At 35.7% G+C, this 10,336-nt stretch overlaps 1 long non-coding RNA gene across 1 annotated transcript; it reads right to left on the minus strand.

The window, feature by feature from the left end:
• Nucleotides 1-3,162: 3,162 nt before the first annotated feature.
• Nucleotides 3,163-5,342, minus strand: LOC126820276 (uncharacterized). Its single transcript, XR_007679897.2, has 3 exons — nt 4,770-5,342; nt 4,136-4,286; nt 3,163-3,816 (listed from the first exon to the last, which is right to left on the minus strand). It is a non-coding gene; the product is annotated as an uncharacterized LOC126820276 (long non-coding RNA).
• Between the last annotated feature and the right edge of the window lie 4,994 nt (nt 5,343-10,336).

A 10,336-nucleotide genomic window follows, 5' to 3' on the forward strand; every position in this document is an offset into this window, starting at 1 on the left:
TCCCGGCATGTATTAATTTCAGAAATAGGAGACGTATTGAACATACTATGCCCTATTGTGTTTGTTTAGAAGACCGTAAATGTCGATTTTTCGCTATTTTTCATATTCACTTCAAAATGGCGGCCATCAGTTGACCTAAATCAAAATTCTGCTCTGAACGTTTTTTAGGCATTCCTTCAGGGATTCAGCAAATATAACTCCCATGTCTTTAAGTGCAATATCGCAAAAGTTATTAAGACTTTTCGCGTTTCAAAATTGTGGCATTTCCGGTTCGATCAACAAACTCCATATTTTGTATATGAATCAGTAATTACTTGTCTAGTATCGAAAAAAAAATTAGGTCATTCTGACATATATTTCGATGATTTTTTTGAAAATTTTGATCCTTAATTTCATTAAAGGAAGATAATTTAGCAAATTTCTAATCATATTTTTGAAGTCGCATCGGTAAGATCTACTTACATGCTAAATTTCATGAAAATCGTACAACTATTAAAGAAGTTGTCAAATTGGTCATAAATACGGGTTCGAAATCACAGCGACGAATTTTCGAAATTCGAAAATCTGAATCTGCAGATTTGAAGTAATTGTCTCAAGGTACTCAAAGAAAAAAGATTTAGTAAAATAGGTCAAATAGTCACAAAGTTACAGCATTGTAGGTCAAATGCGTTCGTTCGTAAAATTCGGTGATTTCGGATGCGTAAAACGTTTTGAAAATCTATTTAATCAACAGCCACCACCCATTTTTGGGGGGATAGGTAAAAGTTTCAGAAAGATCCTATGGTTAGATTCTGAGAAATCCGATTTGTGGATAAAACACAAAAAAAAAATAAATAATAATTATAATATAAAATCTGTCAATGACAGCTGATTCATTGTTTAGTTTTTTATATGATATATTTAATATCAATAATATATGTATATGCATGCTTTATTTTACTTTACACGACCTCTAAAAATGCCCCAAATCGTAAAAATACGACTTTTTGGATTTCGATCTCCTTTTTTCGGCTACCCCGGACATTTTCAAAAAATGATACAATGATTTCACACAACAGGCCAGCTATTAGCCTCTCGATTGACAAGAGTTTCATCGCCCTCCATTCATTATAACCAATGTCATCGTGCCCTAAAGAATCAACAAATCAGCTTGCTTATCTCTGCTTACCCTAGGCAAAAAATGCTCATCTTTGAACTCAATCATGACATTGACCTAGTGAACGCCTACACCAAGTTTGAACATTCTAGCTTAATTAGAAGGAGAGTTCTTGTGTTCCAAAGTCCCGGCCCTTCAAATTGCTTCTATTTTTCATTTTCAATTCAAAATGGTGACCATCACGTGACCGAAATCAAAATTCTGATCCGATAGATTTTTAGGCATTCCTTCCAGGATTCCGAAAATATGACGCCCGAGTCTGTAAGTAAAATAGCAAAAAAGCCTTTTTGATTTTTCACGTTTAAAGATGGTGGCACTTCCGGTTCGATCGACAAACTCCATATTTTGTGTACGAATCAGTAATTACTTGTCTAGTATCGAATTTTTTTTTAGGTCATTCTGACCTATATTTCGACGATTTTTTTGAAAACTTTGATCCTTAATTTCACCAAGGGGAGATAATTTAGAAAATTTCCAAGGACATCATTGAAGTCGCATTGGCAAGATCTACTAACATTCTAAATTTCACGAAAATCGCACAACTATTAAAGAAGTTGTCAAATTGGTAATAACTTCCGGTTCGAAATGACAGCGACGAATTTTCGAAATGCCAAAATCCGAAATTGCAGATTTGAAGTAAATGTTTCAAGATACTCAAAGAAAAAAGAATTAGTAAAATAGGTCAAATAGTCACAGAGTTACAGCATTGTAGGTCAAATGCATTCCTTCGTAAAATTCGGTGATTTCGGATTCGTAAAACGTTTTGAAAATATATTTAATCAACAGCCACCACCCATTTTTGGGGGGATAGGTAAAAGTTTCAGAACGATCCTATGGTTAGATTCTGAGAAATCCGATTTGTGGACAAAACACAAAAAAGAAATAACAATAACTAGATCTGCTAAGCAGATATTAAAGCTTTCATATTCACAGTCACTGTCACATGTCATAGAAATAATATGAACAGAAAAAAAAAAATCATTATAATGAGTAAAAATTTGGTGAAGTTAATTCGATTTTTCACTGGTAAATAATTAAATAGACAAGTGGCATAACTTGACCCGCATCCCATCAGCTATCCTGAAAAATGCTGGAAAAATTAAACAAGTAAATTGTGTTTAGTACTGGGTTAATTAAGACAGGCATATGCCTTTGCTATACAGGATGACATGAGGGAAATTTAGCTTGGGAGGTGTAGGCCTGCAGCCAAAATTTCTAGCTAGCTTAGAAACACAACTCCGCTACACGGTCTTCCATAAAAGAAAAACTATACATTTTTGGAAAGCTTATGATGCCAGGAAGACAAAATCTGGGAGTTCCAAGCAAAATGTTTGCAATTTATTGATTTAGGGCCAGATGAAATTCGTCAAAATTGTCAAATAAATGCTATTTGTGTACTAACAATTCTGAAGTTGACATAAAATTAAATAGTTGGTAAAACACCTCATGCCTTCATCCTTGGCAATGAACAGTTTATTGGACAGATTTTGATGTAAATAAAAATGCTCAAAACACAAATGTCATGGGTGAATAAAGAATTGTGGAAATCCATTAACGGTAAAAAAGAATTATCTCCCTTTCTGTCAAATGCCTGTAATTGATAGACTATCAGGTCTTGTATGAATCATAAGACCAGGTGTGGGCAAACAAGCCCAATAATTATTTTGTTTGTTGGATCTCAAGGGCCTGTTAGGGTTGGTTGTTGGATGTTTGCTCAGAAATTATCGCTTGTATGGAACATGCTAGAGTCGATTTGTAGCATATTCTAGCCAGGGGATATGTTTGACAGTAGTTGAGTGATATGCTTTTGAAATAATGGAGATCAGTAGCACTTTATAAGCATTGAACCACATGATTTTTTTTTCCACTAAGATAAACATTCTAAACCCACATACATGTTCCCTTTCAATTAGCCACTACAGTATTTTTACAACTGTAATGTAGCTGTGAACTACTATTTCGGATATGATTAATGGTCAAATTACAAACATACATGTAGATATAAGTTTAAAAAAATAATTGTGTATCTGGGCTGGAATGAAGGGAAAGGTTAGAAAACAGGATGAACAGTTGTGAAATTATTTATTAAAGTGAAACAATCATTGAAAATCAAAATTAAACAGTTACTCTGCACATCAAATGTCATCAAAGTTAATCTTCATTATCATCATCACTGTCACTAAATGTATTAACATCAAATTCGGTCTCTTTAACAGTTTTTTTTTCATTTTCACATTGACTACACATGCACAGGTCTGTACAAGAAAGGGGGGTTGGGATGGCCTAGAGTGCCGCGCTTCGACCTCTAGCTGGTCGGTCACCTCTGGCTTGTGGCTGTGGCTTTGATCCCAGGTGTGAGCGTATGTGGCATGGAGATAGAGGCGTCTTCTCAACCTCGTGGGTTTCCTCCGGGCACTCCGGTTTCCTCTCACTGCTAAAGACCCATACGCGCAAGCGAATTATTGAAATAAAATTGAAACCGTATGTTAGTCCCAAAATGACCTAGTTTGTGTTGAGTGGACGTTAAACCCCATTTCTCTCTCTCTCTCTCTCTCTGTACAAGACAACTTTGCTGGCCATTTATGATTCTTTCTCTTATGACATCTTCACAGAATATATTGTATGTGGTTTAATATTCGACGGAGGGCTAGTCATCTTTGCTGAAAAATATAAATAAACATATACATGTACACAATTAAAACAAAATTCTGGAGCTTGGTTTACTCTCATTAATTTCGTACAACAGAGGAAAAAGACACTTAAACAGGGGTTAACATCTTATTTTCATGCAGAAACCAGCTAATGAAGACAGGAAGGCATTAGCAGTACAAGGAGAGATAGAGAGGAGAATTGCGGTTTAACGTCCACTGGACAAAAACATAGTAATTTCAGGACTCACCCATGGTTCAGTTTTATTTGAATAATACCAGTGGCAAGAAGGCGGAGAATACAAATAAAAAAAACATCACAAATATTTACCTTTCTGATAACTGTCTAAGAAATTCAGTACATGTATATTGCCTATAACATTTTTGGTGATATCTGACCTCAATGGCCACACAATCTTGCCCTCTGATATGCCTTAAAATATCTTCATCCTCTTTCAATTCAGCAGCTTTCAACAGTTGGCCTACAAACAAATTTGCAAACAAATTATACACCATATAGCGTTGAATGTTGTTTGTGCTCAAGGGTGGGGGAGGGAATGTCACTTTGAGGCCTACATGTACATGTACCTGGCTGGTCAACTCTGGCATGCGGTTTAGTTCAGATCCTTTGTGTGAGCGGAAATGGTCTAGAGACAGATCGTCTTAGCAAGGCACCTACAAGTGGGCCAAGAAAATAAAAAACAAGTTAACTTCTCTATGTTTCATCCCTTGTGCAAGCAAATGTGCAACACTTTAACCAATGACTGTGCCAAATCAACAAATGGGGTAAAGGGCTTTAATGGCTAGCTTCATAACAATTTTACAGTGATTGCAGTAGCACTTCTGATTCCATTTACAACAAAAACAACAACACAATAATTAAAAACTGTAGGATGAATATATTTAATATTTATTAGTAATAATTATAAATTTAGTAAGTAACATAATATTAACATTAGGCCTACCTGAGCCTGTTTGGGTCTGAGTCTGTGTTAATACATCCTTCTTCCTATTTTCTCCAACAGTGACAAATCTGTCACGTTTTTTACATATAATACACACAACAGGCAGCACCGATTTACTCTTTCTTTTTGCTTCAGGAGCGTAATTTGTTTGGAGAGCTAGGTCCCAGATCGTCTACACTCCCGCTATTCCCTGGTTGGATTGTAGCCGGGGATTTTAATTTTTCTTTATCTATACGATTACGGGCAGACCCAATTCGGAATTTGTCTGTAAAAGGCCTGTAGCATGTTGGGTGAAATCCAGTATCTTTTGGCGCGTCGATAAATTCCTTGTTTGATTATATCACCCGAAGTCGCCTGTTCAGCTATCCATTTCGCTCGCCCATCAAGTTTTAGCCATTCATGGGCACATTCACGGAATTTATCCCAGCGAGATTTTGTAAATAATTGTTCTCGTTCCTTTCTAAATCCTTGGTAATGAATAATACAGCGTAAATTTGATTTACGTTACGACAAAGTCTAACACTGTAAGTACCAAATAGTCATACGAGATATGTGCATCTCATCAAATTCAGCTTATACCACACCCACAATAATGTTACGGAGTCAGTGAGTTCAAGTTAGACAATACGCTGACCTTCCACTGACCATGCTTATAATATAAAATCTGTCAATGACAGCTGATTCATTGTTTAGTTTTTTATATGATATATTTAATATCAATAATATATGTATATGCATGCTTTATTTTACTTTACACGACCTCTAAAAATGCCCCAAATCGTAAAAATACGACTTTTTGGATTTCGATCTCCTTTTTTCGGCTACCCCGGACATTTTCAAAAAATGATACAATGATTTCACACAACAGGCCAGCTATTAGCCTCTCGATTGACAAGAGTTTCATCGCCCTCCATTCATTATAACCAATGTCATCGTGCCCTAAAGAATCAACAAATCAGCTTGCTTATCTCTGCTTACCCTAGGCAAAAAATGCTCATCTTTGAACTCAATCATGACATTGACCTAGTGAACGCCTACACCAAGTTTGAACATTCTAGCTTAATTAGAAGGAGAGTTCTTGTGTTCCAAAGTCCCGGCCCTTCAAATTGCTTCTATTTTTCATTTTCAATTCAAAATGGTGACCATCACGTGACCGAAATTAAAATTCTGATCCGATAGATTTTTAGACATTCCTTCTAGGATTCCGAAAATATGACGCCCGAGTCTGTAAGTAAAATAGCAAAAAAGCCTTTTTGATTTTTCACGTTTAAAGATGGTGGCACTTCCGGTTCGATCGACAAACTCCATATTTTGTGTACGAATCAGTAATTACTTGTCTAGTATCGAATTTTTTTTTTAGGTCATTCTGACCTATATTTCGACGATTTTTTTGAAAACTTTGATCCTTAATTTCACCAAGGGGAGATAATTTAGAAAATTTCCAAGGACATCATTGAAGTCGCATTGGCAAGATCTACTAACATTCTAAATTTCACGAAAATCGCACAACTATTAAAGAAGTTGTCAAATTGGTAATAACTTCCGGTTCGAAATGACAGCGACGAATTTTCGAAATGCCAAAATCCGAAATTGCAGATTTGAAGTAAATGTTTCAAGATACTCAAAGAAAAAAGAATTAGTAAAATAGGTCAAATAGTCACAAAGTTACAGCATTGTAGGTCAAATGCATTCCTTCGTAAAATTCGGTGATTTCGGATTCGTAAAACGTTTTGAAAATATACTTAATCAACAGCCACCACCCATTTTTGGGGGGATAGGTAAAAGTTTCAGAACGATCCTATGGTTAGATTCTGAGAAATCCGATTTGTGGACAAAACACACAAAAAAAATAACAATAATAATCTTAACAGAAACAATAAGCTTTCATATGTAATATGAAAGCTTAATAATTTTAGTAAAAACAATAGTCTTTCAGACGAAAGTCTGAAAGCCTAATAATAATATTAATCTTAGTAATAACAATAGCCTTTCACCGAAGGTGAAAGCCAAACTAGAATTGCGCGCAATGCTGAAGGCTTTCACTGCCGCCAAGGCGTCACACGATCGCCAGATATATGACAAAAGACTATTCCCATCACACTCCCCCACCGCCCAAAACACCCACACTCTAGCATAACTCAGATATTACACATAATACACTACACAGTAGAATCTCGATTGAGCAAGTTTGAAAAAAATCATTGGCGGCTTTTCCGAGAAACATGGGTTTTAATTGGATAGAAATCGTAAATAACCTTACTTTTCAATGTCCCATAAATTTTTTAGTTGGCAATAAAATCTTGTTGCTATTGCACCTTCTCGTAGATAATTCACGTGGTTATCATACGACATAATACTTTAAGTACTCGGTAAACAACCAACTGATACATCGCATTTGGCGCACAGGCACCCATTTTTCAGAATTTTGTCAAATTTTGAATACCTTTCTTGACCACTTCCGGTGATTAGAGGATTTTCATTTATAGTTCATGGACTGGTTTGGTCCGTCGACTTCATAGTCCCGACGTTTCAGAAATAACGTAGGTGTCGTAGGTGTTCGTACCTTTCTAACCAGGGTAATTATATAACTGTTAAATTAAACAACGGATAACTCCTACTTCTTAAAATGATTTAAATAATTAGTAAATAATTATTATTATCTAATGATTGTTGTTTTGTGACATATATAGTGTAACCAATATATACATTGTACTTTTATAATTAATATGATACTGTGTATTAGTCATGTTTATGTTCTTATGATTTGAATTTCTTCATGCAATATCTGTACATCGCCAGTAGGAATAAATGTCTCTTATATAGATACATTATGCTGGCTGGAATTTGCACTGTAGGCTATCCTTTGGGACTGCACTGTATCATACGGTCTGCCATTGAGTCAACTGGCGGGTTTTTGATTACCCAGTTGTACGTGACAAGGAGTTAGGGTCGCCTGTCCAACCTCGTGGGTTTTCTCCGTTGCTTCGGTTTACCCACACTACTAAAGAGTCCGACGCGAATTAATAAAGGAAAAAAAACCAAACCATATGTTAGTACCGAAATGACCTAGTTTGTGTCGAGTGGACGTTAAACCCCATCTCTCTCTCTCTCTCTCTCTTTCTTTGCATACACATATATATCAATTAGTCTCTCTAAAGAAGGAGTTCCCCAAAAAATATTAGATTGCCTTTTTGAGAAAAAGACCCCTAAACATGCACGTACAGCGGCGCTAGTCTTCTTTTATATAGAATTCTAACCGCCAAGGGATCTTTTACGGTCACACCAATGTGTACACGGGACTTCGGAATCGCGTTCATGTCAGCTACTCAAATATGTAACTGGTTCAAAAATTGGTTGAATATTCAATGAAATATCGCCAATTTTCTAGTTTCGTGGACGTTGAAGATTTGACGTCACTAATAAAAATGTAATAATAATTACAGTTAGAATCCATTCTCAAACAACGTCATGCCTTTTATCATAGGTGCAATATTCAATACTACAGTACGATAGTACTACAATCGCTTATCAAATTGGACTTTGTTATAAACAGCTCGAGCCGTCGATTTCTGTCCAGATGATTACCGGTATAAGATAATTTTGACAAAGAAGCAACAATATTAATTCAAAGTCTAATTATTACACACAGCAATCAACTATTTCTGTTACAGGGTCACTAAACTCATATTTTGGATAGAAGAAAACACTCATAGTTGAAATAATTTCAGTTCAAATATCATCACTGATAAAAGCACTCTTGAATAGGCTCTATACGTTGACAAAACGTACAGATTGTATCCACCCTTACTACATGTTTCGCTTAACAATGAAAGGTGCCGTGTTCAATTTTCGATCCCTTTGTTCTGCTACTCCTGAAATTGGGAACTGTTGTACAATGGTTTTATATATAACACTACTGATAGGCCTCTCTGTAGAAGAAGTTACCAAAAAATATTATTTTGACTTTTCGAGAAATAGACCTCTAAAAATGCCCCAAATCGTAAAAATACGACGTTTTCGATTTTGATCTCTTTTTCCGGCTACCCATGACAATTAGAGAAATTGTACAATGTGTTCACAAGATACACTACTCATTAGACTCTCGACTGAGAAAGTTTTAAAAAAATCGTGGTGGGCGTTTCCGAGAAACATGCGTCTAAATTTGCTCGAAATCGCAAAATACCTTACTTTTCAAAGTCACATAACTTTTTTATTTTTTGATAGAAAGTTGTCGCTGAAGTACCGACTGATAGACAATTCAACTGGCTATTAAACGATATAAAACTGTAACTAAACGACAAGAACACAATTGATACATCGCATTTTCCGCACAGGCACCCATTTTTCACAATTTTGTCAAAGTTTGGATACCTTTCTTCACTACTTCCGGTGATTAGAGGATTTTCATTTATAGTTCATGGACTGGTTTGGTCCTTCGACTTCATATTCCTGAAGTTTCAGAAAAATCGTTGGAGCCGTTTTAAAAAAATAAGAACTCTACGATTTGACCAAAATGCGAAAAAAAGTGAAAAATCAAATTTAACATTTCAGAACAAAACTTCTATTGTTGGAATCGGATTGATGTCAGCTATCCAAAAATATAACTGAAATTTCAAAATTCAAAAAAAATAAAAATTATAGAATAATTTGAAAATTTTCCATTTTTCGCCAAAAAAATGAGAGCGACAGAGTTTCTAAATTCCACAGTTTTGAACTGCTATCCGCTCGGAAGGAAATGTCTCCCGCTATCCGAAAATGTACATATCTTAAAAATCGATTGAGAATTAACGGAGTTATGGCCGATTATCAATTTTCGTGCACGCTAAAGATTTGACTCATTTTCGCTATGCGCACAAATTTCAAAATAGCTTTAAGCAGTAGCTGCACACCACTTTTCAGACAGAAAATCAAATTTCAAACCTCTATCTCTTATAGTTGCTGAGATCTAGCTTCCCCCAATAAAAAAATAAGAACTAGAATTGCACGCAATCCTGAAGGCTTTCACTGTCGCCAAGGCGTCACACGATCGCTAGATATATGACAAAATACTATACCCACCACTCCTCCCATCCCCCAAAAAACCCACACTCTAGCATAACTCAGATATTGACCCCTAAACTTGCTCCAACTCGTAAAAATACGCTGTTTTCAATTTTCGATCTCTTTTTTTCGGCTACCCATGACAATTAGAAAAATTGTACAAGGGTTTCACACAATACACTACCCAGTAGAATCTCGATTGAGCACGTTTGAAAAAAATCATTGGCGGCTTTTCCGAGAAACATGGGTTTAAACGTGATCGAAATCGTAAAAAACCTTACTTTTCAAAGTACCATAAATTTCTTAGTTGGCAATAAAATCTTGTTGCTATAGCACCATCTCGTAGATAATTCACGTGGCTATCATACGACATAATACTTTAAGTACTCGGTAAACAACCAATTGATACATCGCATTTGGCGCACAGGCACCCATTTTTCAGAATTTTGTCAAATTTTGAATACCTTTCTTGACCTCTTCCGGTGATTAGAGGATTTTCATTGATAGTTCATGGACTGGTTTGGTCC

This window comes from Patella vulgata, chromosome 5, assembly GCF_932274485.2.
Source record: "Patella vulgata chromosome 5, xgPatVulg1.2, whole genome shotgun sequence".
Taxonomy (NCBI): Eukaryota; Metazoa; Mollusca; class Gastropoda; family Patellidae; genus Patella; species Patella vulgata.